General features: G+C 50.4%; 1 protein-coding gene across 5 annotated transcripts in view; it reads left to right on the top strand.

Moving 5' to 3' along the window:
- C5H10orf71 (chromosome 5 C10orf71 homolog) overlaps window positions 1-26,717 on the top strand; it is a 49,910-nt gene that overhangs the window by 8,277 nt on the left and 14,916 nt on the right. Inside the window, exons 1-2 of one of the 5 annotated variants that reach the window (XM_052639540.1) lie at window positions 14,200-14,305; window positions 21,028-21,739. The gene's annotated coding sequence lies outside the window, so the exon portion shown is untranslated. Of the gene's footprint in view, window positions 1-14,199; window positions 14,306-16,312; window positions 16,586-21,027; window positions 21,740-26,717 lie in introns of those variants that run through there. The other 4 variants (XM_052639539.1, XM_052639537.1, XM_052639538.1 and 1 more) reach the window with 4 other exon arrangements.

Here is a 26,717-nt window from a genome sequence, read left to right as displayed (position 1 = left end):
CACCCAATGAGCTGAGATTCAGCCGGTGTGTCCCCATTCTACAGACAAAGAAACTGAATGGAACACGCAGACAAGGGGTTGCCTAGATGCTCAACGGGGGACTCAGCAATAGCTGTGTTGCAGACACATCGGCATTTCCCATCTCTGCATTTGACCTGTGTATTCAATGGTCCAAGGGAATCAAGGTTGGGGGCAGGTGTGATGGTGCTTCCTCCCCAGAAGCAGTCTTACCTCTGCTCTTTGAAGCGTCACAAAACTGGCTGGAAGCTGCTCCCGTCAGCAGCGCTGCACGAGGCTGCTGAAAGCACTTTTAGCACCTGATTAAAAAGGAGCCTTATTTTCCTGAGCAATTACCAGGCTCGACTCTCATGATCTCATCCCAAAGACAAGGAAGAAAAATGATGCAAGGCTGGCCTCAAGACACTCACCCCACAGAACACCAAATGGCCTGGCCTCACCCATGTGTGGGATATGCCAGGCACAGCGTGGGCAGCAACGTCCAGAGCTGCAGGGCAGCAAGCAAGGCTCGCCACAGGGGTGGGCTCTGTCCTTTCCAGCTCCAATGGAGACACTGCACTGGCCTGCAGCCGGCTGTGACCTGACTCCTGGGGGATCTGGGAGTGAAGCAGAAAGAAGAAAGGAACTTGCCGTTCTTGAAGTTCTCCTGTGGGAAGGTTATCCCTTTTATATCCCCAAACAGCTGTTCCTGGGAGCCTTCTAGTCTCAAGATATATATTAAAGAAAGCAGAGACGTAGGAGGTAACTTTGTGCCCAAAAGCACACAGCCAATAGTTTAGAGAAAAAATGGATTCAAGCCCACGCAGAGCTCTAAACAGCCCCTTGCATTAGACCGTGCTGTCTCGTAGCGCCCCCGGGCTGCCTTAAAGAGCAGCTTGGGCCCTGCACTCACCCAGGCTTCCTCCCTCTGCTCCCAGCGTGGGTAACAGGAAGGCTGCCTCGCCCTGTGCCTGGCTGAGAACTCCTGCCCCATTTGCCCTGAAATTGTGTCACCCCAAGGGCACTGTACACCTTGTCTAAGTTATAACCAAGGTTGTCTCTTACAGCCCATAGTAGCAAGGAGCCATAAAAAGCAAATACCCTATGCTGCCAAAGACATGGTCAAACAGGAAGGCTTACTCATCACTGGTAGCAGTGGAAAGCAATTTGGCAAGATGTACGCATACAGGGCTTGATAATGTGAATCTCTTCAATCCAATAATCACACATCTGCACATACATCTTGAGACAATAAATCCAAATAAAAACATCTTGCCTATAAACATCTTCATTGTAGCATTTCCTAAGGAGCCAAATACATTGAAATTCCATAATTTGGAATATCAAGCCATTTAAAATAATGTTTCATCTTGGATTGCAAGGACTACATTGTCAAAATGGCCATACAACCCAAAGCAATCTATAGGTTTTATGTAATCCCTATCAAATTACCCATGACATCTTTCACAGGACTGGAATAAATAACTCTAAAAATTATATGGAGTCACAGAAGATTCCAAATTGCCAAAGCAATCCTGAGGAAAATGAACAAAGCCGGAGACATAATCTTCCCAGACTTCAGAAAATACTGCAAATCTATAGTGATCACACCAACGTGCCCTTGACACAAAAACAGGCATAAGGATCAATGGAGCCGAACAGAGAGCCCGAGAGTCAACCCACATGCCTGCGGTCAGTTACCCTCTAACAGAGGAGGCAAGAATGAAAGATGGAGAAAAGACAGTGTCTTCACCAAGTGGTGTTGGGAAGGCTGGACAGCTACACGTAAATCAATGACGCGAGAACACCATACACACCACACACAAAAATAAACCCCAAATGGCTTAAAGACTCACATACAAGACAGGACGCTATAAAGCTCCTGGAAGAGAACGTAGGCAGACATTCTCTGACATAAACAATAGCAGTGCTCTCTTAGGTCAGCCTCCCAAAGCGATAGAAATAAAAAGCAAAAATAAACAAGTGGGACCTAATCAAACGTAAACTTTTGTACAGTAAAGGAAACCATAAATAAGATGCAAAAACAGTCTATGGACTGAGAGAAAATATTCACAAATGATGTGACTGAACAAATATATAAACAGCTCATACTACTCAAACAAACAAACAAACAAAAAAAAAACCAACAAATAAATCAAATTGAAAAAAAGGGCAGAAGACTTAAATAGACATTTTTCCAAAGAAGACATACAGATGGCAACGCGCACATGAGAAGATGCTCAGCATCACTAAGTATTAGAGAAATGCAAATTAAACCACAGTGAGGTATCACCTTACACAGCAGTCAGAACGGCCCCCATTGAAAAGCCCACAAGCAATGCATGCTGGGCAGGTTGTGGTGAAAAGGGAACCGTCCAGCGCTCTTGGTGGGAAGGCAACCTGGTGCAGCCACTGTGGAAAACAGTATGGAAGGTCCTTAAAAAGCTAGAGTTGCCACATGACCCAGCAATCCCACTTCTGGGCACACACCTGGGAAAAAACTCTAATCTGAAAAGATACATGCACCCAATTGAATGCGCAGCACTATTTACAATAGCCAAGAAACAGAAGTAACCTAAATGTCCATCAACAGATGAACGGATAAAGAACATGTGGTCCACGTATTCGGTGGAATCCTACTCAGCCATAAAAAAAGAATGAAATGATGCCATTTCAGCAACATGGACACACCTAGGGATTATCATGTTAAGTAAGGCAAACAAAGACAAGTATCAAATGATACCACTTATAGTTGGAATCTAAACTAAGATACAAATGGTCTTATTTTCAAAACAGAAACAGACTCACAGACAGAGAAAACAAACTGTGGTTACCAAAGGGAGAAGAGGAGGAAGGATAAGTTAGGAGTTTGGGATCAGCTGATACAGACTACTACGTATAAAATATAATATTCAATCAACAAGGTCCTACCATATAACAGGTAACTATACTCAGTATCTTGCAATAACACAAATCAAATATAATCTGAGAAAGAACTATAATCTGTGTCTATCATAATCACTCAGCTGTACACCAGAATCGAGCACTGTATTGTGAATCAACTATACTTCAACAAAAAATGTTTCAGAAGAATTCATAATATGGAAATAAATGCTTTTGTTATGAAGTTTAATGGCCAAAGAAAGTTAAGAAATTGTCCAGATGGTATGATCACAATTATGTAAAAAAAAAAAAGTGAATGAATAAATAGTACATGGGACTTATGGGTAGAGGGTGGGTTTTGCTTTTGTTTTTTTTTTGTTTATTTTTTGCTTTTTTTTTTTAACAGACTTAATTTTTAAGAGCAGTTTTCTTTCAGTTCATACCAAGACTGAGTGAAAGGTCTAGGAATCTCCCATATACCCCTACCCAACACAGGCACAGCTCCCCCATGTCAACCTCCCTGAGTGGGTTTTTTCCCCTACTTTCTTTCCTCCACTCCTAAATTGTCAGATTGTCTATAATGAGAAAAATGAATTCTATTAGGAAGGAAGGAAATACAAGAGGAAGTGAGGGCGGGAGGAAAGGCGAGAAGAAGGAGCCCTCATCCCAAAGGGAGAATGCAGACGGCTTCTTAGCCCTTTCAGTTTCCAATATACCTTTTAATTGCACCAGCTGTTGGATTTCCTCACCATTTTAAGTTTGTGGCATCATTTCCCCTTTCTGCATACTGCTCACGGACCATTTTAATGCTTTCTCACCCCCGAAACCATCCTTCAAACACCAAATTCTAGCCAGTCTCTGATGGATGCCTCCTCAGCTTCCTTGCACCTTAGGCAACTTTTCCTATAGAAGCTGAGCACCAAGGGACCAGCAGCCTGGGGGCCTGGGCAGAGATTCTCTGGCTTTACCACATACACACACACACACACACACACACACACACACACACACATCTCCCTGGTGATGGTGAAAACACGACCTGCAATCCCCACCTCCTGCCAGCAGGGAGCTCTGAAATGCTGAGCCTGGGTGGGGGTCAGGCCCGAGTGTGCGTCTCAGGGCCTCCAGTACTCAGAACTATAGAAGCACAGGCATTGAAGGAGTGAGTGAGTGCCCCTGTAAGTCCCTTTTCTGGCACTCTTTGATCTTTGAATTGAGACTAGGTTTGTCCAGGCAGTGATGGTGGAGTTTAAGTGTTAGTCACTCAGTCGTGTTCAACTCTTTGCAATCCCATGGACTGTAACCCGCCAGGCTTCTCTGTCCATGGAATTTTCCAGGCAAGAACAATGGAGTGGGCATCTATTCCCTTCTCCAGAGGATCTTCCTGACTCAGGGATCAAACCTGGGTCTCCTGTATTGCAGGCAGATTCTTCACCATCTGAGCCACTAGGGAAGCGCTTGGTCATAGAAGTTCCTGTATCAGTGCCAGGTACACATTCACAGCGGTGTTTCGTTCATTGACCCCTTAGTGCTTTTATCCATTTATCTACTCTTTCACTCTACAAATGATGCTCAGGCACAGAGTCCAGGTAGAATCCAGACAGCCCAGCCTACAGGCTCTCTCTTGGCCAGCTCACAACCCAGTAGGTCCTTTTAGGGAGAAGCGGCCCAGTGTGGGGAAACACAGAAGAAGATGGAAAGGGAGAGCCCGGGAGACAAGAAGCCCGGACTTTGCACAGGCTGTCCTGGAGCAGTGGGACTGGGCAGATGGAGGACGCTCCCTTGGGACCTTGTCTGGGGACTGACTTCCAGGAGGCCTGAGGCTGTGTTTGCTTCCCTTGGCGGCCCCCATGCTAGCACAGAGACCCAGCCTGTGCTGAGTGTGACCTGGCAGTGCGTGTGTGTGAGTGCTCAGCTGCTTCAGTCGTGTCCGACCGTTTGCGGCCCCATGGAGACTGCCAGGCTCCTCTGTCCGTGAAATTCTCCAGTCAAGAATACTGGAGTGGGTTGCCATGCTCTCCTCCAGGGGATCTTCCTGACCCAGGGATTGAACCAACGTCTCCTGCGTTGCAGTCAGATGCTTTACCCAGTGAGCCACCTGGGAAGCCCTGATCTGGCGAGCAGGGGCTAATTTTACATGAAGTACAAAAGAACAGCACAATCTGGGCCTGGGGCTGAGTTACACGTGCGCAGGAAGTTGCCCACACCTATTGCCCCAGAGGCACCCAGAGGGGGCCACAGCCCTGCTTACCCTGGGCTCTGAGACGCCTCGTGTGGGGTGGACAGCTCCTCTGCACGCACACCCATCTCTTCTCCAAGCCAGCGATGGATTGTTTTCATTTCACTCCAATTGAACTGCTAGACTAAACTGGGCCCAATTTCTGATCAGCGTCATTTCTCTCAGGCTTGCTCAGGGAAGACAAAATCCATTAAACTCCTGCCTGCTCCCCTATGAGAAGCGCTGAGCTCCCCATGGCAGCAAGATGGCAGCTCTGGAGGAGAGAGACTCATTTTATGTGGATCAGTGGCTGGCTTATTGTAGGTGCTTAATAAATATTCAATCATAACAATCTTAATTACTGGATTACATCATGTCTGTCTTAGGGTAGGATATAAATAAATAATGCCGTAATAATAATGAGGCTCTAAAGGAGGGCTGCTCGGTTTGAGTTCCCACTTAGACGCAGGCGGTTTTAATAAATTTGGGTGGATTTCATATTTCATGAAGACATATCTGCTCACAGCAGGTAAATGTTCCTGAAGATAAGCCTTATTTAGTATTAATGCCGGAGGAATGCTTCCTAGTTTACGTGTTCTTCAAGGTTTAATTCAGCTCAACGTGACACCGAGTTCTCTGAGTGTTTGAGGGTGTCCATTGGCAAGGAGGTTGATGGGCAGGGTGTTCAGGGTCTGGCCCCCCAGCTGGCTTTTGGGGAAACCATCCCTCTCCAGCACACCCTAAGCCATCCCCTGCTCAGAATGGAGTTGCAAACAGTCCTGGCAGGTATGAAAATGACGAAGTTAGCTGGTGGCCAGCAGGAGGGCACATGCCCCGTCTGGAGGGGCAGCCCCGCACATCCCGCCACCCAGTGGTGCCCGACCTTCCATGTGAAAAGGAGTCGGAGATGCCACTGCCACACCCGCCTCCCGAACCTCCCAGGCTTTAAAGGCTGCTAACCACTGCTAGGAGATCCATCCAGTCCATTCTGAAGGAGATCAGCCCTGGGATTTCTTTGGAAGGAATGATGCTGAAGCTGAAACTCCAGTACTTTGGCCACCTCATGTGAAGAGTTGACTCATTGGAAAAGACCCTGATGCTGGGAGGGATTGGGGGCAGGAGGAGAAGGGGACGACCGAGGATGAGATGGCTGGATGGCATCACTGACTCAATGGACATGAGTCTGAGTGAACTCCGGGAGTTGGTGATGGACAGGGAGGCCTGGCGTGCTGTGACTCATGGGGTCGCAAAGAGTTGGACACGAGCGACTGAACTGAACTGAACTGAACTGAACCAATCCAAATTGCTTTAGAGCAAAAGCCTCCTGCAGCCTTTTGGGTCCCCTCTGGCCATAGACTGCACTAGGCGACCCTGAGTTCTGGAGCTGAGAATGAGGGGTGTGCAAGGAAGGGTGTGTGCTGCTTCCTCCAAGAAGGCCAGGAGAGAGCCAGAAAGCCCCTGGAAGGCTTGTTGGGTGCCCTAGATCTGACCCCAGCTCTGTTATCTGCTGGACTCACCATTTGCCTTCCACAAGTCCCCAGGACCCCGCTCCCTCTGCAAGAAAGTGAGACATGATGAGGCTGCATCCGGAGCCCTCCTCAAAGGGCTACACAGAGAGCCAGTGCCTTGTAAACAGTGGGATAGCCCTCTGCAGGCCATTCACGCCAACAGAACTCCAACTAGTGGATGCCCGTGTGTGTGTGTGTGTGTGTGTGTGTGTGTGTGTGTGTGCTGAGTCGCTCAGTCATGTCCAACTCTTTGCAACCCCATGGGCTGCCAGGCACCTCTGTCCATGGAGATTCTCCAGGCAAGAATACCCAGGAAGTTGTGCAAAAACCTCGCAGCTATCTGAATTTGGGCTGCTGGAAGCTTCTGGAAGCAGTAATAGTCCTGGAGGGTTGAGACCCAAATGTCAGGTAGTGAACCTGGAGCGGACATGGTGACCTGCAAAACCGCTCATCTCAGAGCATACAGTCTGACTCAGGTCCAGCCTCCCAAGGCACCTTAGCCAGCTCTGGTCCCACCATGGGTATCTGCTTCCCCCACTCTTCTCTAAAACTGGACAGGAGGATGTGAGAGGACCACCTGTGGAGGAGCCGAGGACAGGCAGGGGCCTTGCCGCCTTGCATTCCCCAAAAGGAAGCCAGAGCTCCGATGGGATTACAGGTACAAGAGCTGGGCGGCCCCCGTGGTGAGCATGCCCTCCTCACTCTGAGGGCCCAAGGTGACCCTCTGCAGCAAAAGCAATGCCTAGAAGGGGTCCTTAACGTGCGCAAGGGTCCAGAAGCAGATCTTACCCCAGCCGTGGTTGTCACCTCGCAGCACTGGCCGCTGGAGAGTGACCTCCCCAGCCCTTGGGAGAAAGTAGACGGCTCTGGGCTTTCTAGAGAAACTGCCCTTGCACTGGGATATTTTCAGCTCCACCATCCCATACATCCATTCCAGGGGCGTTAATGTCACCAGTGAAATTAGCCGTCCACCTGGGCCAAGCGAAGGTGGCTCCAGCCGGGGGTGTGGGGCGGGGGAACGGAAAGTGTCTCACTAAAACTCTGGACTCAGGTTTCCCTGCAAGTTGGTCCAACCATAATCTCTTGTCAAAAGTAGTAACAGGTTTTCCTCACCCTGTGGCAAATCATCTCAATGAAAAACACACAATCATTTAAAAGAAAATAAAAGGAAAAATCAACACATGCCCATATTCTGCTGACAAAGCAATATTTGTTGCTTTTAGGTATCATTTCACCTATCGCTGGGCTATATATTATTTGAGAACTTTTTTCCCTGTAACTACATTATTACAATTTTAAAGTTTTTTCCCATGAATATATATACATTTTTACATTAATTATATAAACTCCATCTTTACTTGATTACGTTATGGAAACATGGAACCATGTGAAGTTGCTCAGTTGTGTCCAACTCTTTGCAACTCCAAGGACTATAACCTACCAGGATCCTCTGTACATGAGATTTTACAGGCAAGAGTACTGGAGTGGGTTGCCATTTCCTTCTCCAGGGGATCTTCCCAACTCAAGGAACGAACCCGGGTCTCTGGAATTGCAGGCAGACGCTTTACCATCTGAGCCACCAGGGAAGCCACTGATTACTTAATACTCTTACACAATATTTTCTTCTATTTTAATGTGTTAATTTTTAAGTCTAGCCTTAGCCAATCAAACTCTAAAATTGGGCATTTAGCTGTTTCTGATGCTTTGTGTACCTGCCAACATTTGTAGAGCTGTTGGCCTCGCTAAAGCCACTTTATATCAGATAACCCTAAGTGAGGTTACCAGACAGACTGGAGTCTGAGGGACTGGCCAGGCAGGCCCAGGTGCCACCTCCTCAGCCACGTGGTTCTCGGACGGTCTCAGGTCTCTCCCTGGCTCCCGCGGAGCCTGCTGGTGTCCGGCTCCCTGCTGTGTCTCTCCTCTTCGCAGAAGCTCCCACCTTGCCCTCGGCTCACTCTGACCCTCTCATTCTCTCCTTCCTGTCCCAGGCAATTTTCTATTTTCTTAAAATTATGAAACATTTCAAATGTAACACAAGTTCAGAAGACAGTGTAACAAATACCCAACTCTCCCAGCTCTTCAAAAATCTTGTTTCATATACTCCAACTCATTTCTCCATACACTGCATCACTCAGAAATAAGTCCCAGATGTCATATCATTTCATTCTTAAATATTAGCATGCATGCGTGCTAAGTCACTTCAGTCATATTCAACTCTTTGCAACCCTATGGACTGTAGCCTGCCAGGCTCCTCTGTCCGTGGGATTCTCCAGGCAAGAGTACCGGAATGGGTTGCCACGCCCTCCTCCAGGGGATCGTCATGACCCAGGAATCAAACCTGCATCTCTTATGTCTCCTGCATTGGAAGGCGAGTACTTTACTGCTAGTGCACCTGGGAAGCATTGGTGTAGATCTTGATAAATAATAAAGCTGCTTTTTTCAAATACCATTTTCATGTCTAAAACATTAGCAGTAATTCCTGAATAACATCAAATACCCAGGAAGCATTCAGATTACCCGAGTGTCTTACAAATGTTTGCTCTGGAGGGTGTGTTAGAACCAAGAGCCAAAGAGTGTCTGCATGTGGCGCTTAATCCCTGTGTCTCCAGGTGTCTCATAATCCACGGCTTCCACCTACTTTGACTTCAGTGGCTTATTTGTTAAAGAAGTCGGCCGCTTGCCCTGTAGAGTTTTCCATGCCCTGGACTTTGCTGATTGCTTCCTCGCGGTGTCACTTCACAGTCTCCTCCGTCCCTGTTATTCCTATAATCAGGTAGTTCAGTCCAGAGGCAGAGACTTGTTCTGGTTTAGGTTTGTTTTTGTTTGGCAAGAGCACATCATGGGTGTTATGTGTTTATATAGGAGTCCCTCAGGAATCGTTGTCTTGATCATTATTTGTCAGGGGTTTGGAAAATGATAATCTTCCGGTCCTACCCTCCCTTCTTTACTGGGGCTTCCCAGGTAGCACTAGCAGTAAAGAATCTGCCTGCCGGTACAGGAGATGCAAGAGACGAGGGCTCAATCCCTGGGTCGGGAAGATCCCCTGGAGCAGGGAATGGCAACGCCCTCTTCCTCACTCATCACCTGGCTCTTTGGACTACTGGGTGTCGTTCACACAGGAAAGTCAGGTGACTTTCAACTTTTCAGAAGGATGAACCTGCTCCCTCCATCCTCCAAGAGGACCATGGAGGGTTGTTTGAGTTATTCGGGTTTTGATTTGGGTTTTTTTTCTTTTCAGTATCATTATGAGCTCATGCGTTCAAACATGCTCAATGCTTCAACCCACCCAGGCCTTTATTTGCACTAATGTGACCTGTTCCATCTGCTGCTGTGGGAACCTCTTCAGTTGACTCCTGAGTTATTTTTATATCATCTGCCATCTTTCTCAGCCTGCCTACCTTTGGTGTGACCAGAGGTTTCAGCCTCTTCTTACACATTTTCTGTTAAGAGAATGTGTGTCCTTTTTAATGAGCTATCTTCAGAGACAGAAATGTTGGTAAAGAGGAGAGTCATTGCTATGATGTTGGTTATTATTTTCAGGCCTTTCAAGAAATGCTTTTCTTTTTTTAAGAGAAACTATATCTTGATTTCACACTTTTGCATACTTGATCTTATATAATTTATATTGATATCGAATAAACGTTACCAAGTTTTACTTACCATTTTGCTTTTATATTTGCAGCTCTCTTCTCCAACACTAAAAAATGACCTTGTTTTCTCATGACACTAACATACTTCCTAATTTGCTTTATCTATATCGATCTATGTTTCTGAGAACAATTTAAGATTTTACTTTACAGTTGATTTTATGTTCAGGTATACCCTCCTTACGAATGTTAGAACAAACTAATGTGGTTTGAAACCATTTGAAATAATTCCCCTTGGTGAAATTATGCCCCTTACACATTAGATTCATTTGTTTCATTTCGCATTCTTTTCAACGGCTGAGTAATACTCCATTGTGTTGTAATATTCCACAGCTTTCTTATCCATTCATCTGCCGATGGACATCTAGGTTGCTTCCGTGTCCTGGCTATTGTAAACAGTGCTGGTAGCAGACATTTGAATGGGGAGAAGGAAGGAACCGTGTAAAGACAGAGGTGAAGTGCTTCAGACAGAGTCCGCAGCTGCAAAGGCCCCGGGGCAGGATAGGATGGGAAATATAAAGCAGACCAAGGAGGCAGGTGTGGCTGGAGCCAGAGTAAGTGGTGACCCTTACCTCACTTCTGCTCTGAGGTCAAACAGTTGTGCTCCCCTGTGCCAGAAGTAGATGCAGGAGAAACCAGAGCCTTCTTCTCCAGCTGCTGCTTGGGGAAAAGGGAGCAGGCAATGCCTAGGGGTGCAGGACAGCAAGAGGGCTCCCTGGGGCTGTGCACCCCGACCCTGCCTCTAGATCCTCCTTCCCCACAGTCAGGCTGCTCTGCAAAACCCAGCCATCACCTCTCTGTATTGTAGGGAGCAGCAGTTCTTCCAGGAAGGCCCTGCTTCCACAGCATCTTAATAATTAAGGCATCAGGGGAACACAATGCAGTCTGGGAAGACAGGGATACCTGATTCTGAGACCAGCTCTACAACCAATTACATGATTTGGGGCAAGGGATTTCTCCTCTTTGACCTTGTTCTCCATCTGGAAAAAGATAGGCATGGCTTCCTCCCAGGGTGGTTGTGAGGATCAAAATACACACAGTATATAAGACAGCTAAATCTTCACAGTATATTCTATTAAAGCCAAAATATTCAAAGTATCACCATTTCACCACTGGTTCAATACAATATTCAATACAGAGTACTACTAAGAAGATATTTTGCGGGGTTTTTTTGTACTAAGTCTTTGAAATATAAGTGTATATTTTACACTTAGAGCATTTCTCAGTTCAGACCAGCTAGGTTTCAAGCACTCACTAGCCACATGTGGTTGGTGGAAACCAAAGCGGGTGGCGTGGCTCAGGTCTGGCACACCATGGCCCAAATCCATCTGCCCCTGCTTTTGCACAGCCCTGTGAGCCGAGAGTGGGCTTCCCAGGTGGCGCTAGTGGTAAAGAACCCACCGTGGCCCAAGGAGCCTGGTGGGCCACAGCCCACAGGGTCTAGTAGCGGCCTTGAGCTGAGAGTGGATTTTATATCTGACGAGGAGAGAGAATCAAAGCCAGAATATTCTGTGACACGTGAAAATGACATGAAATTCAAATCTCCGTGTCCATAAATAACGTTTGACTGGAATGCAACCCCACGTCTTCATCTACAAAGCATCTCTAACTGCTTTTCATGGCTGAGTAGAGCGCTGACAAAGGCAGTCTGACCCACACAGCCCAAAGCATATACTCTCTAGCCTTTTACAGGAAAAAGTTCGCCAGCACGCCCTCCAGGAGCACAGCTGGAGCCCAGCTCCTGGCCCCTCACGTGCCTCCTGGCCCGTTTCCGGGTCCCTCCTAGTGGCTAACCTCTCGGCTGGTCACCCTGATTTTGTTGGTGTTTGGTAGTAGTTTAATAGAGTGGATTTACTTCATTTCACAGGACAGTTTCTGTGTTTTTCTTTTAAATCTTTCATTGTGAAGTCCTAAGCCAAGAGTCCCAAAGGAAAGGCCTCAAAGAGAGCTCCCAGACCATGTAGCCCTCAACTGACTTTGACAGCCACCAATCTGGCCACGGTTTGTCAGAGGGGGAGCATCTCTAAGGAAGGATCTTCAGTGACCTGGGCCAGTGGCCTGTTTTCCAGCCACGCGTTACAAACAGTGGCCCCCAAATAAATCCAGCCCTTCTGCGCTGGGCACCATTATCATGCCCCATCCCTTCTCAAAGCCACTAACTCTGAGTTCCTGGTAAGGAGATCCATCTGACAAAAGGGTCTGGAGGTGAGAAGTGTCTGCTGCGGACACCCCACTCTGCCAGCCGCCCTGAGGATGAGAAGTGTCCTGCTGCAGACACCCCACTCTGCCAGCCGCCCTGAGGATGAGAAGTGTCCTGCTGCAGACACCCCACTCTGCCAGCCGCCCTGAGGACACCCTTTCACTGTGCTGACACTCAGGTACAGAATCCCACAGTTAACAAAACAAATCAGTAGCCAAGGAGATGCCCTGGCCAGACTTTACTCTCTCCCCCAGAGGGAGGCAAGCAGAACAGGTGGATGGAAGAAAGCCGTGCTCCCTGCACTTAGGCTTACAGAGTGATTGGCTAGAGCGGCTAGGAAGCCTGCAAGGGACTACTGTCCAGACAGGTCAGAAGACGAACCCTCTTCTGCGTCCTCAGAGCCAGCCTTAGTCATGTGGCATCCAGGACCTCTGCAAGCCTCAGTGTTCTCATCTGGAAAGAGGGCGCATGAACAGTCATCACATATAGGGAGAAAAGATATCAGACAGTGCCTGCCACGTAATGGGTGCTCAGCAAATAGAGGTTCCCCCATCTTATCTTTCCCTAACTCTCCAGCAGGAAGCAATTCGCGGTGAAGGAACAAAATGGTGCTGGGCCCCAAGACAGAGTACAGCAGGAGGCCCATTTACATAAGGGCTCAGAACGGTGCAGGCCACGGAGTAAGGGCTTTCCGTGTGCACCAGCATTACTCTTCTGTTGTTGTTATACACATGATTATTAAGCCTCGGGAAAGCACCAACTTCCTGAAGACATGTATGGAAACAACTCATAAAGAAGGCTGAGCACTGATGAACGGAGCTCAGACAAGCTGTTCCGCACAACCACATCTCGAGAGTGGAAGGATCAGGGGAGCTGCCTCACATTATGTGCAGAGATGTGAACTTCAAACACCCAGAAGTGGAAACTGGCCTGAAGGACCCATTCTGCATTGCCCTCCTTTACCAGCTTCTCAGTGTTTCTAATTAGTACAGATGAAGAGCAGAGCAGATCTGTCCCCAGATTTAGTTAGTGGCACCACGCACGTCCAGACAGGAGTGAGGCCATTTTCACCCGTGCTGCCAGGCAGCTCCCACGATGCTCCAGAGGTTCTGTGGGGAGCCGGAGGCAGTGAAGTCACCACAAGGAGTGGACGCCACAGCACGCCGCCTGAGGACAGCTTTATTTATGCTCTTGCAGAGTGTACAAGCAGGCCTTGTTTTTCTGGATGACCAGGGAGCCGGCTCACATAGCGTTCGTGATTCTACATTTAGAATTGTGTCTTCATTCACATTCTTTCCACGCAGCTCACAGCTCCTGGACTGGGAGAGAGTGGTCACTTTGCCTGGGCCCGTCCCCCCCGGAAAGATGCCAGCTGTGGCTCATGCAGACCCTGAGCTCTTGGTGGAGCTTGGACTGCGTCGTCTGGCTGTGTTTTGTGCCTGGCGTGGTCCACACCAGTGCCCCCCCAGGAATGAGCCAGACATGGGGTCTCTGGGACAGGGCAGCTGGAGGCACATTCTGGGGGAAATCAGATGCTGCAGTGGTCAGCTGTGGTCAGTCTAGCTGGATGGGCTCCCAGGCCAAACTCTGAGAGCTCCTGCTCCCAGGACAGGCTTTTGCCAGGTCAACTGCGTTTTATTGTTCTCTCTCGACCCCTCCTGCTGACGTCATTGACAGAGCTGCCAGCCACTGCCCTGCCCCCAAATGTTCTCTGAACCATCCTTACAGTTCTCTTTTCCCAACCAGCCACTTCAAGCAAACACCATCAGCACCTGCCACACAGCAAAGCTCACCACTTCTAGGATCCTAAACCAGACATGAGGTCATGTTCTCCATCTGTGAAGAATTAAAAGTAAGCTGGGGAAGAAACGTTCTGAGGAGCGGGAGGAAAGTAAGGGGCCCTGTTGAATGGTTTCAGCTCAGGTTACTCGTTCCTCAAAACAAACTCCTCCTTAAAATGGGATTTAGAAATACAACTTTTCCTAAAATCCAGAACAAAATGATTAGGGGCAAAAGCAGATAGCATACAAACTGGCTGTATATTTGTTCCAATGTATAATTGCGGTGGTGGGGGGGGGGTGGATTTAAAAAACTAGAGCTTCAAATCCAGGATTTTTCAGGTATTGCTGTTGACCCCAAAGCTCTGTTTTTAAAAAAATAAGTCAATTTGAATGCTCTTTACCGAAAGATAAGTAAACGATGGTACAGATGGTTGAAGATGTGGCAAAAATCAGGGAAGAAAATAACAAGTGAATGCCTACCATATGAGAAGCTGTGTAACATAGAAGCATATCTGTACATGAGCTTATTTGATCTTCAACCCCACAGAGCACAGGCCATCTGCCCATCTCAGAGATGAGCAAATCGAGGCACAGAGAGGCTGAGTGATTTGGCGGAAATACAGGGGGCTAGCGCTCTAAATCCCATTTATTGTTTTGTTTTGTTTAATGCTGGTTGATCTCTCAAATCGATTCTTTTTATCTGCCAGTTTGGCTAGCATTGATTTTGACACTCAGGGGAGGTAAGTGGGGTGGGTAGAATCAAGGGGTTCACTTTGGGTGTCCCTCAAAGCATCTCTGAGTGCTGATCAGTGAGCAAGTGCCCCCACAGACAGGTCCTCAAAAGATAAGTTTAGAGGCTCCCAGGAGGAGGAAGGGCTGGATCGTCCTGCTTGTTGGAGGTCTTGACCACTCCATCTGCAGGGCCACGAGGAGCTGTTCTTTGTGACTCGTTTGAACTGAAGTGCATAGACCTGTCTCCCTGGGATCCTGCTACTCGTGGGTTCGAGGCTGGAAGTGGTGCCGGGCCTTGAGTTAGGGCTGAGACTGAGATCGCTGGCTGTGAGTAATCCACGGGGGCAGGCAGGGCAGTCCACAAATAGATTCAGAGGTACAGTGCAACACAGCCTTCCAAAGGCTTTGGGCATCCACAGAGCAGGACACCTGTCTGGGACCAGGCACTTCTGCCTTCCCAGGCCCCAGGGAAGGGGAGTGTGAGAAAGGATCTTGAAAAAGAGAAAGAAAGAAATTCCTGCATTAAAACTCTTGTGCTCTCCCAGGGTCAGCTTGGGGGAAGGTAAATAGAACACCCAGGAACTGGCATGGTGTGAGCAAAGGCAGGAGGGTTGGAAAAGGTCTGGGGGGGTCTGTGGGCAGTTTGGGGAACAGGTGACCCCAGGCCAAGATAGGAAGTGGCCATGGGAAGGCAGACATAAGCCCACCTCAGGGCTGGGGAGAGGCCTGCCCTCCAGAGAGGAGGAGGGGAGCTCTAACCTGGCACCTGGGCCTTGCCAACAACCACATCTGCCATGGCCAGGCTCACGCAGTGGGCACTTACCTTACCTCTTCTCTGATTATTTCACATCCTTCAGCAACTCTCATTCTGAAACCCCAGGCTAGCCTTCCCCCCAGCCTGCAGCCAGGCATGTTATTTTGCTCCAAAAGCACAGCCCAGGACAGTTCCTTACTCGAGGAATGCAGGCTGCGGTCCTCCGAGCCGATGATGAAACGGGCTATTTCTGCCCCGGGGCATCAGCAGGCCTCTGGGCGCTGGTTCCAAGGCACACACGAGTGTTTATAATGTTTCCCTAAACAAATGTTTTCCTTTGCATCTTGGGAGATTTTTATTCGAAGCTCAGCACTAGAATAGTATTAAAAATCAATCTGAATAGAAGTTGGAATCCTGGGTTAGGATCCGGCTAAGAGGCAAGCAATTTCTCACTCCCCAAGTTATCTATTACCCGTGGCCGATCTGGATGTAAAAATAGCTGCTGAGGCTGTTTGTTTAATCTGACTGTTACATGACACCACGCGGGTGTTGCAGTGGGGACTGTTTGCCTCTTCCCCACCAAGAACACCATTTGGTTTCCCCCGGCCGGGCCTCTATTTAGGTACGCTTCCCCAGCTTCCAGTGTCTGGCCAGCTTCTGGTCCCTGATTTTCCTCAGGTGGGCAGGTTTGTGAACATTAAGAGGTCTGGGTCTTGCATCCATTCCCCTCTATCTCTGGGCAGTCTGGCTGACAAGGGAAGAAATTTTGGCTGCTGGGCAAAGCCAGGCTGCTGGAAGAGTCAGGATCCTGTCCGGTTCCTGGGAGGCCGGGAGAACAAGCAGCGCGGCTTGCGGAGAGTGGAAGGTAGGGCCAGGTGCCGGTCTGGTTCCCTCGCAGAGGCTGGGAGGCACGAGCTCCCCCGGGCCGCAGCGGTGTGCGCTCTGGGCCGGCGGGGCTGGGAGGTTGCCCACCCTGTGCCAGGGCGCTGCGAGTGGCCAGGGCCGTGTCGGGGCTGAGTTTCTCCGTGCGCAGCATGTGCCGTGGTGACGGACTGCCGTCTGCACCATGAGGAAACAGAGGATATGCTATAGACGGGTGTGACTTGGTCCTTCCGTGCATCTCTCAGGACACGCTGCTCCCACATGGCTGAGTGGGCACAAGTCTTGGGTGTGTCCAGGGCGCTATGTTGTCAAATGGGTGCGACCTTACAGGTTCTAGGGTGGGAGACTGGCTCTCTTGTGTCCCCCACTGCTGGGTCAGGCAGGATCCTACTAGTTGTAACAAAGAGGACACTTGGTCATCAGGACCTCATGGCCCATCGACTCTGAGAGCATGTGTGGCTTCAGCAGGGAAAGCCCCCCAGGCTGCGTGTTCTTCCAGCCCAGGGGTCCCCAACCAGACAGGTGGGCTTGCCTGAAGCTATCATCGTATCTTTTTCTCCCTCATGGAGAACTGATCCTTAAGAAGGACAACATTGAATACGTGTGTAAAGTTAAATAGACCTTACGTTATTAACCTTAAGAAGTTATTAAGAAGGATTTTTAACACCCGCCATGGATATATTGATAATGCAGAGGGCTATGCATGGGGGGTGAGGGAGAAACTATATGAGAAATCTCTGTAGTTTTCACTTAGTTGCTCAGTTCTGCTGAGAACCTAAAGCTGCCCTAGAAAATAAAGGCCATTTTTAAAAAGTCTGAATTATGAATGCTTTCTTTCAACATATCTAGCCCAATTATAACAAAGAATATTTCAAGTAATATTTTTTAAAACCCAAAACATAGGAGTCCTGGAGAGTAGATTAACGAATGTTTGTGTTAAGTGAGGTCTAATTTTCCAGTATTTGTGTCCCCTTTTCTACAGTGGTTGGTAAACCAAGGCTGTGGGCTGGGCACCTGGTTTTATAAATAAAGTTTTATTGGCACGCAGCCATACTCGTTCATTTACATAATGTCTTTGGCTGAAGCTCACAACTGCCCCAGGCTGTGTGGCTGGAAAAAACTAAACCTTTACTACACAGCCCTTCACAGAAAATGTTTGCTGACCCCTGTTGTACCACGCCTTAAGATGGGTTGTTTTCCACACAAATAGCAGTAAGCATTCTAGCTTGTCCAGCCTGTGAGCTGCACCCTGCAGAAACAATGACTAGCTCTGGAGCTTCTTGCCCCTCCACGGGGCCCATCTTTCCAGTCTGGCTGGTACAGGAAATGTTCAGCTTGCCCCTGGGAGAATTAGCTTTGCAGTGAAATAAGGCCTAGGTTGAGCAGGGCAGATTGTGCTTATCAGGATGGTTTATAAATAGACATCTCCGGGTGACCCAAGTCCAGCCTGCATCTGCCCCCTGGTCTTTGAGAGGGAAACAATTGTGCCTGCTCACTGGTGACCAGAAGCTCACTGGGGTGGGAGTGACCGACCATAGCCTGCTGGCAGGACGGGGGCTGATGGAACGCTGGGTCCTAACAGTATAGGAACCTGGACCCCCTGGGAGCCCAGGATACAAAGGTGTGCAGAGGAGGCGAGGAAAGGCCCGGTGGCCCCGGGGCCCCTGAGGAAGAGTGCGTCCACCCCAATGTCTTTTCCCTGGGATTCCAGCAAGTGATTTGGTGTTTTCTGCCTTTTGCTCCTGACCCTAAGGAAGCCCAGGAGACCCTTACAGAAAGGGACAGCCCCGCATCTGGAAATAGCCCTATTCCTCCAGCCTATGCCAGAAATCTCAGTAAGTGAAACCTACCAGCCAGGGAGCCCAGCCTGGGCCATCTTCCTCCTCAGCTTTCAGGCCTTCACTCCATCCGCCCGGGGTTACTGGAGAGACGAAAAGGGCTTCCAGAGAAGACAGCCGATGGAGGCACAAGTGCTGACATTTCCCCAGCGGGCTGCAGTGGTCTTGGTTTTATCTCCATCTGAGAGTTTAAATCACATTTCGCCAGACCCAGCCAATCTGTAGCCCTATAATGCAATCTCATGTCTCATTTCGTCAGTTGGGAAAACCCAAAACACCTCTTAGTTTCTACTTGATCCCGGGGGTTGCAGGACATGAGTGGGGGTATGGGAAGGAGAGGACAAAGCTCATTATAAATGCACAGGTCGAGGCCCCAAAATGGAATGTGTGGAGCACTGCTGAGATGGCACCCCCAATGTAGGCCATCCCTAGCCTTCCGAACGTCTCCTGGAGGGGGTGCGCGAGTGAGAAATACGTGGCAGCAATGTCAAGGCTGAGATGGAGTGGGTTCTTGGCTGCCCTCGGTTCCCAGGGCTGAAGAGGGCTTGGTGCAAAGTGCATTCCCTTCCGAGGTGCGGCTGTCAGAGTGTCTACAAATGTGATTCCAAGAGGAGCCAATGGACCACAAATGGCCTTCTCCCCAGGACTTGACGGACTACTCTTTCTCATCGAAGGAGAAAGCAACCCTTCTGGACCCCAGCCCATGAACGTAGGGAGAGAACCTTCCCCGTAGCCTCCATTCTCAGCTTGGCTCTGAACTCGAGAAGACGCTGCACAGTGAAGGGCTTCTGAACCCAGGGAGATGCCTACGCCTGGCATCAGTAGGAACCCTTGGTTCCTTTGGGCCTCTGCACCTGGACACTGTTCCCTGGCCTCAGTGGGTCCCTTCTGTCCCTGAGTGGCCCCTTCCCAGGTGGGCTTGAGCTGCTGAGGACTTCAAGGCTGAGTTAAAAGAAGGGTTTCACCTTAGCCACGTCCCATCTTAAAGCCTTTACCTGAGGCTTGACGAAGGAAGAGCAGAGGGGAAACTGAGATTCACTTGAGCAACCAGTGCTTTCTCTACTCTCTGCCCAGTCTGGTGGTCAGTTTCGTGTCTCTGAGCCCTGCCTGCAATGGCCAGGTCATGTTAGAGCTGCCGCTGGGCTTGCACTGGCCTGGGGCGGCCTGGTCACATGCAGCACCAGCAGCAATTAAGGGGCAGGAACTCAGACCCACTTGCTAAACCCACGGGCTCAGGGCTGCTCCTTGCCCACAGCGTCCCGCCAAGTTCACCATAGGAATCTGGCTGCGTTACTCTATGCAGAATGCTTACATAGATGACCTGGTTTTTTGTTTGTGTGGTTTTTTCTGACTCATCTAGCAGGCAAGGTTTCTTCAGATTGGTTCCAGTGATAGCTTAGGAGACGCAGGCATGGTTTTCAGGGGAAACAACCGCCGTACAAACAGTGATGCTCTTAAGGTTCAGCCAATAAGCATTCAGATGAGGGAATTAAGCGGTTTGCTCAGGCAGAGGAACCAGTCAGAGGGCAAAGGTGCGAGCTGGTTCCAAGGACAGGCGAGCGCTGGGGGCTCTAGGCAGTCTCCGGCTAGCTTCTCTCACTTTGGTGTCGGGGAAAGGCATTGTCCTCGTGACCTCGTGCCCCTAGCCCTGGCTTGGCGTAGATTGTACGGTGAGGACGGTGATGAGACATCGACAGTTACCAGGTGTCAGCCGCCTCGCAGACACGGATTCACTGGGTCCTCACAAGGACCCTGGGAGGCGGGTATTACGTTAGTCTCATTTTGCAGATGAGGAAACTGAAGCAGAAAGAGGTTTTGTGGTTTCCCTAGGGCCACTCACAACCAGCACAGCCAAGAACCATGCCCTAGGAGGTCTGGCCTCGGTCCAAGCCCTTCGCACTATGTTATAGCGCCCCCGTCTGGAGGTTAGAAACGTGGCAAGCGGCATTTAGCGAGCACCTGCTAGAGTCTTGACATGCTGGAGCTCACACTGCAAGCCTGTTGGTGGGTGTCAGCACCACTGGGATAGATACGGAATTCCTCCTAAGGGAGGTCTGTTCCCAGACACCCAAGGTCTCTAGTGGTGTAAGCTTCCGTTTACTGAATCGTCACTCTGTGTAGATCTCTCCTGGGCCCTTGACACTTTTCATCTCTACCCTTCATCATCGCCCACAGAGGTGAGGACAGCTGCAGAGAATGAAGGGAGGCTCAGAGAGGTGGAGGGAACTTGCCCAGATTGCACAGTGCTGGGAAACGGGACATGCTGGTGCTGCTGCTGCTGCTGCTGCTAAGTCGCTTCAGTTGTGTCCAACTCTGTGCGACCCCATGGACTGCAGCCCACCAGGCTCCTCCGTCCATGGGATTTTCCAGGCAAGACTACTGGAGTGGGGTGCCATAGTCTGACTCTAATCTTTCCACTCCCCTCTGCTGGGTGCTGAGGCAGAAGCCAGCTGGGTGCCTGCGCACAGACTGGCAGCAAAGCTCTTTCCCAGCTGCCTTCAAGCAAGCACTGCCTGGAGAGACCACCCTCTTCCCACATCCTGAACCCTGCAGATGGCACTGATCTCTGCCTGTTCTCCTCCCACAGGCAACTGTCCCTTGGAGAAGGAAGCATTTCTGATTCATCTCTGTACCCTGCATATGCACAGCCTGCCCAGAGCCAGGCCTAAAGCCAGGCAGACACAGCCCACACCAATCGTTGACCCCCATGCACATCAAGTGGCCCAAGAGCATATGACTCACCAGTACAACCTCCCAGAAAGAGGTCCAACCTCCAATCACTCAAGGCCTAGGGCAGCAGTGTTCCAAGTGTGGTCCCAAGTGTCCCTGGATGCTCTAGCCCTGCCCCAACATCCTGAGAGAGCATCTCTGGGGTGGGCCCAGAACTCTGTTTAACAAGCCCTCCAGGGCATTCTGAGAAGCAAGGACCACTGTCTTACGAAAGAGGAGAAGAGATTCCTTGTTGATTTCAGCAAGGAGAACTCCAAGAAATTGACTTTTTCCACTTCAACACAAGTCATGTTTTAAATAATCCTGTCTGTCTAAAGAGCACTGTTCAGTTTCTTTAGAAGGATTGCCTGGATGGCAAATTCTTTGCCTCACTGCTCTAAGCACTTCACAAGGAGCTCTGCGAAGAAGAAGAGATGCTTGTCAGTTCCGTGACTGTGTCCCCAAAGTAGAGACATCCTCTTGCCTTCCCTGGATGAGCTGGTCTCACAGCTGCCACACGGGTTGGAGAAAAGACAGCTGTCACTTACCAACCAGCCGTTTCCCTTCTACTTCCTAGCCTCCAGCAGGAAGTGAGGAGAAGGCCAGGGACAGTGGGGCTCTGATGTGTCTATGGGGTTGGGGAGGGATTAGAGAGTCCAAAGGGCTCTGTGGGACACCCCTCCCCCAGCCCGGACACTCATATCTTCCTGACACTTCAGGAACCAGGAAGTGGGTACCCTGCTGGATGCTCGCCGTGTCCAGCAGGTGCCTTCTCTAGCTTTGCTAAAGCAAATGTTCTCTGATGGGGAGAGGAGGTGCTACAAGAAAGACCTCCACCCCTTCCTACCCTGTGGGGACACCAAGGCAGAGGGAGACACCCACCCCATAACCTTCTCGACCTTGGCTGTGCAAGGAGGGCAACACTGCTTGGCACAGGGATTTGGGTCTGAATCCCAGCTCTGCCGCTCCCTGGCTGTGTGATCTTGGGCAAGTTGCTCAACCTTTCTGTTTCTTGGCTTCTGCACCTCAGATTCCTTTGACACAGGTCCTATCTGACTTGGCCAGTGGTTGGGACCCCTGAGAAAGATGGTGGGTGTGAACTTCATGGCAGTTAGCAGCTCTGCTTCTCTCCCTTTGCCACCCAGCCCTGTGGCACCAATTTACGGACGGGGAAATGAAGTCTGCAGATGGTGAGGGAGCCCTGTGCCTCTCTGCCCTCCTTGTGGTTCCAGGAGCTCTTCCTGGAACTTCTTCTCTCTGCCCAAGCCTGGGACTCCCCTCGGGGCTGCTTTCCAGGAGCGTCCTCCCATATGGCCTGGCTCTCTTCCCAGAGGCTGGAGAGGGGATGGTTACCTGAGGGACATCCCAATCCCAGCAGACCCATGTGCCTCTTCCTCTGGGAGTCTCTGAAGCAGCCTCCTCTCTGGACAAGGCTCTCCAGAGTGGAGTTACAATTGCCCCTGTAACACCCACTTCATAGCCCATAGAGGCTTCCTCAAGGACCAGGCTGTACCTTCCCATCAGCCCCAGGTTACAAAAACAAGGCTGAGGCTCAGACTGAGTGATTTGTCCAAAGCCTAACTGATTCTGCAGCTCTTAAGTGAACAGTCAGGTGTCCATCTACTGAAAGCCTCGCTGGGTGGCCTGCCAAAGCTGGACTCCCAGGTGGAAAGGGATGCCCAGGACAGAAGACGGGGGATAGGGTGACTGCGGGTCTTAAGATGAGCTCCAGGGAGCCCTGCGGGTAAGAGCCAGGAGTTGGGGGGTGGTGCCAAGCACAGTTTCTCAGCCTGAAGCAGAAGCTTCTGGAGGTGCCTCTTTAAATGTAGGATGCAGAGACCCTATCCCTCTCCAGCAGCCCCAGGTTCAAGCTCTGCATTACCAAGTATTAAACGTCTCTGGATTCAAGGTCTTCCTCTGTAAAAAAAAACAGGAGTAATTTCTACCTCGCAGAATTGCTTCCTAATTACGTAATAAATAGGAAGCAATAAAATAGTATATAAAGTGCCTGTCTCATGCCAGGTGCTCTGTAAATGGGGATTTCCTTTACTCATTCATTCACGTGTTTAACAAATGAATGCTCCTCTGTTAGACCCAGGTGCTGTGCGGAAAGAGGCAGGCAGCAGTGAAGCAGAAAGGCAAGGCCTGGCTGTGGACCCACCACCCGGGTGCTCTTCTCCTTTCCCTAACAATGTGAATCCGGTCAGGCCCTAACAGTCACTGTGTTTGGGCCTTGGATCTCTATTTCTCCATCCAAATGAGAACCTAGCTTCACTATAAACAGGGCAACCCCAAACAGAGCCTGATCAGGAATGATCAGATTCTGGTCTAGGACAGTTTAAAAAAAAAAAAAAAAAAACCGCTACAGACTATAACTCATTACTGAGCCCTTAAATCACATACTACATTGCATATAGGTGTGTTTTGTTTGTTTTAATGAAAGACTACTATGCAATAGGATGGAAATATCAGAGTGGCCCATGTGAGCAAAGTAAGTTTTGCTTCATGACTTTTCCTTGTTTTGTATAATTATATGTCTCTGAGCTGATTGGATGCTGTAGTGCAGATATATTTCTTGCTGTGTGTTGAGGGGAAAACGAGTGGGAAACCTCTGCTCCTGGAACATACGCAGAGAAAGACTGCGCACACATTCCCTGTTGCCCAGGAGCCTGCGTGCGGGTCAAGTTCACAGCAGGACGGCTGGGGCTCACAGGGCTCAGTAGGCCTTCTGCGCAGGCAGCCCCGGGGCTGGGGCAGGACCAGGGCCTGGTGAGTCTGGTGGCCCTGAGCATCTCAAGCGGTGGCTGCCTCGGGAGCTAACACATGACCATACCTTTCCTCAGCCCCCTCCCGCGTAGGAAGCCGCACACACCCCCCGACCAGGGCTGGGGCAGAGCTGAGGTTGGTTTTTGTTGCCCCAGTTTCTCAAGAGCGGGTGGAGGTGGAGTGACTTGCCCAACGTGACGCCGCTTTGGGATAGGACCTCGCCCTGGTCTCCAGCTCCTTCTGCTGCTCAGAAAAGCCTAGTCTATTCCTATCTCATGCCACTTCCTACCGTTTCCAGAACACAGAACAGGATGTTCCTGGGCAAGGTGGAAGGAAGGGAGGAAGGAACTAACAAAGGGTGCCCCAAAGGCCTTACTAATGTTCTTCTCCTTTCTTCTGTAAAGCAGTTCTCAGCTGCAGTGATCTTGCCCCAGGGGCCTTGGCGAAGTCAGTGGTACAGAGGCTGAGAAGCCCTGTTATTAGTACACAGGCCAGATCATTAGCTCCATTTTACAGACAAGAAGCCTGGGGCTCACAGACTCCCTGTAAGTCAGCCAAGGGTGTAGTCAGCAAGCGCAGAGTAGCACTGGGATCTGGCCCAGATGCTGGATGGGCTCAGCATTTCGGTGGCCCCTGTATTTCTGAAAGAGCTGTATGCCCCCTTCTGGCAGCTCCCCTGCCCTGGCCTGGCAGTGGTGTGGCCCCTGGACTTCGGGTTTCATCTAACAAGGAGGCCAGAGGGTCACTGGGCTGAGCATCAAAACCATTTCTACCAGTTTGGTGCTTCTCGTTTCTTAGCCTTTCATGGCTCCATCAACTCCCCTAAGGCCCCCTCTGGCAGTGGCACACGGCTGGCACTGACCCCTCTTCCGGGAAGGCACGAAGGAGGCAAGGGCAGAGCTGTTTGGGCCCGGGTCTCTTCTGCCCCTACGTTTGCCTTTGATGACAGCATAGTCACTCCTATAAAGGTAAACTGGGCACCTCTGAGCTCACAAGAGAGCCCAGTACCCCTCGTCCAAGGGGCATCTGGCCACCGAGGCTGGTCCCCCAGGGTCTGCAGAGAGCTCTCAGTGGAGCCGTGCCAAAAAGCCAGCCAGTGCTGGACCTGAGCTCCTTCCAGTGGAGGGGAGGGTCCAAAGACTGCACTGACTGGGTCAACCCATCTGGCCACCAGGAGCTTTAAGGAGTGATCCTCAGCAACGCCAGCCATCAGGAATGATCAGAAACAGTGCTTCTGTTAGCCTTTGTGGAGTGAGAGCCCTGCCCAAGGATATAAGAGCAACTGCAAATCCGAGGGGAGCCTGCAGGATGCAGAGGCTCCACAAGCCCATGTTTATGCCTCGTCCCAACTCTGCCTCAGATGCCAGGTCACAGCAGAAATCAGCCATGGAAAATCAGTCAGCGCTACAAAGCAGGGCTTTTGCCCCAGAGAGCAAAACATTGCTCTGCCCGCCCTGGCCACGCAATCAGGAAACAGAAACGGAACTGAAAAGCAGGTTGCTGGAACCCAGCCCATCGCTTCGTCTTTCTCCTCCTCTCCCCGCCTCTGTGCCTTGCTTCTCTGGTTATCTCCTGCAACGGGATGGCCCCGGGTGTGTGATGCCAGGTACTGGCACCCTCCTGTTGTGGGGAGCACTGGTTGGGTCAGACCCAATCTTCCTTGTGCCTCCAACTCCAGACATGGCCCCAGGTCTGGGCAATGCTCAGAGGTTCCTAAGGAAGCATCCCATCCAGGCACAGTGGACCAGGGACCAAGGCCGGAAGTGGGAGTCACGCTGCGCTGAGTCCCAGAGAGAAAGCGTCTCTGCTCCCCAGCTGTCTCCCGAGGGCAGGCGAACACCCACAGTGGCTGTGACCTGCAGCTCCTTGCACCTGGTAAGCCCAGGCGAGTTGGTTTCTTCAGCCACATCCCTAGGATTCCCTGGACTTCTACATGCTGCCGGGCTTTGAGGCCCCCTGTACACGTGACGTGATTCAGGAAGGATTTGGATGTATGCCAAATTGGCACTGCTGCTGGGGCCCCCAGGGCCAACCAACCATGTTCCTGGGGTTGGAGGAAGCGGGCCCTGTCCTCTCCCAACACGTAGAAGCCTCAGGGTTCGTGTGAGAACCCTTGGTTTTCCCAGTCTAGCCCCTCGGTTGGGGTTATTTAAGCCAGGCTGGGCCAGGATGCAAGCAGAATCCCCTACCCTGGAGTGCCAAGAGCCACACAGTGGAGCCAAATGGTCAAACCAAGTGTGCAATGACCTGTGTGCAAATCAAAGGTACAGTTTTCATGGTTAAGAGGCACTGCCCAATGGCAATCAGTCGAAGGCCGTCTAAGCACAGCCTAGCGCCATCCCTCGGTTCATCCCAGCTCTGCAAGGAGAGGGCGCAGGTCAGCCCTGCCTGGGCTGGATCTCCAGCACTAGAACCCAGAGGCGTGAACAAGTACTGAGTGGGTGGACGTGGGAACAAGCTTCAAATGTGGCTTCTGAGAGTCCATGTCGATCTCTATTAGAACACAAATGATCTTGAAGTTTCTGATTTCCATAAGCCCAAAGGAGTTATAAGGAGACAGCGGTCATCGCATTGGGAACTAGCTAGGGAGGAATCATCAAAGGCCAGACTGCAGGGCCCTGGGGCCAAAGGCAGGTGTGATACAGCTCCAGCAATCTGTATGGGATGAGCTTCCCAGGGAGCTTCAGTTTCCAGCCGTACGGAATAAAAGAAGACAGGCTGGCAGTAGTGGGCCCGCCGCCCCGTAGACGCCCGCCACGTGTCTACAGCCCTTTCCAACCGAGGAAGTTGATTTTGCCATGT

This window comes from Budorcas taxicolor, chromosome 5 (assembly GCF_023091745.1).
Source record: "Budorcas taxicolor isolate Tak-1 chromosome 5, Takin1.1, whole genome shotgun sequence".
Lineage (NCBI taxonomy): Eukaryota > Metazoa > Chordata > Mammalia > Artiodactyla > Bovidae > Budorcas > Budorcas taxicolor.
This window is presented reverse-complemented; position numbering and strand designations above follow the sequence as displayed.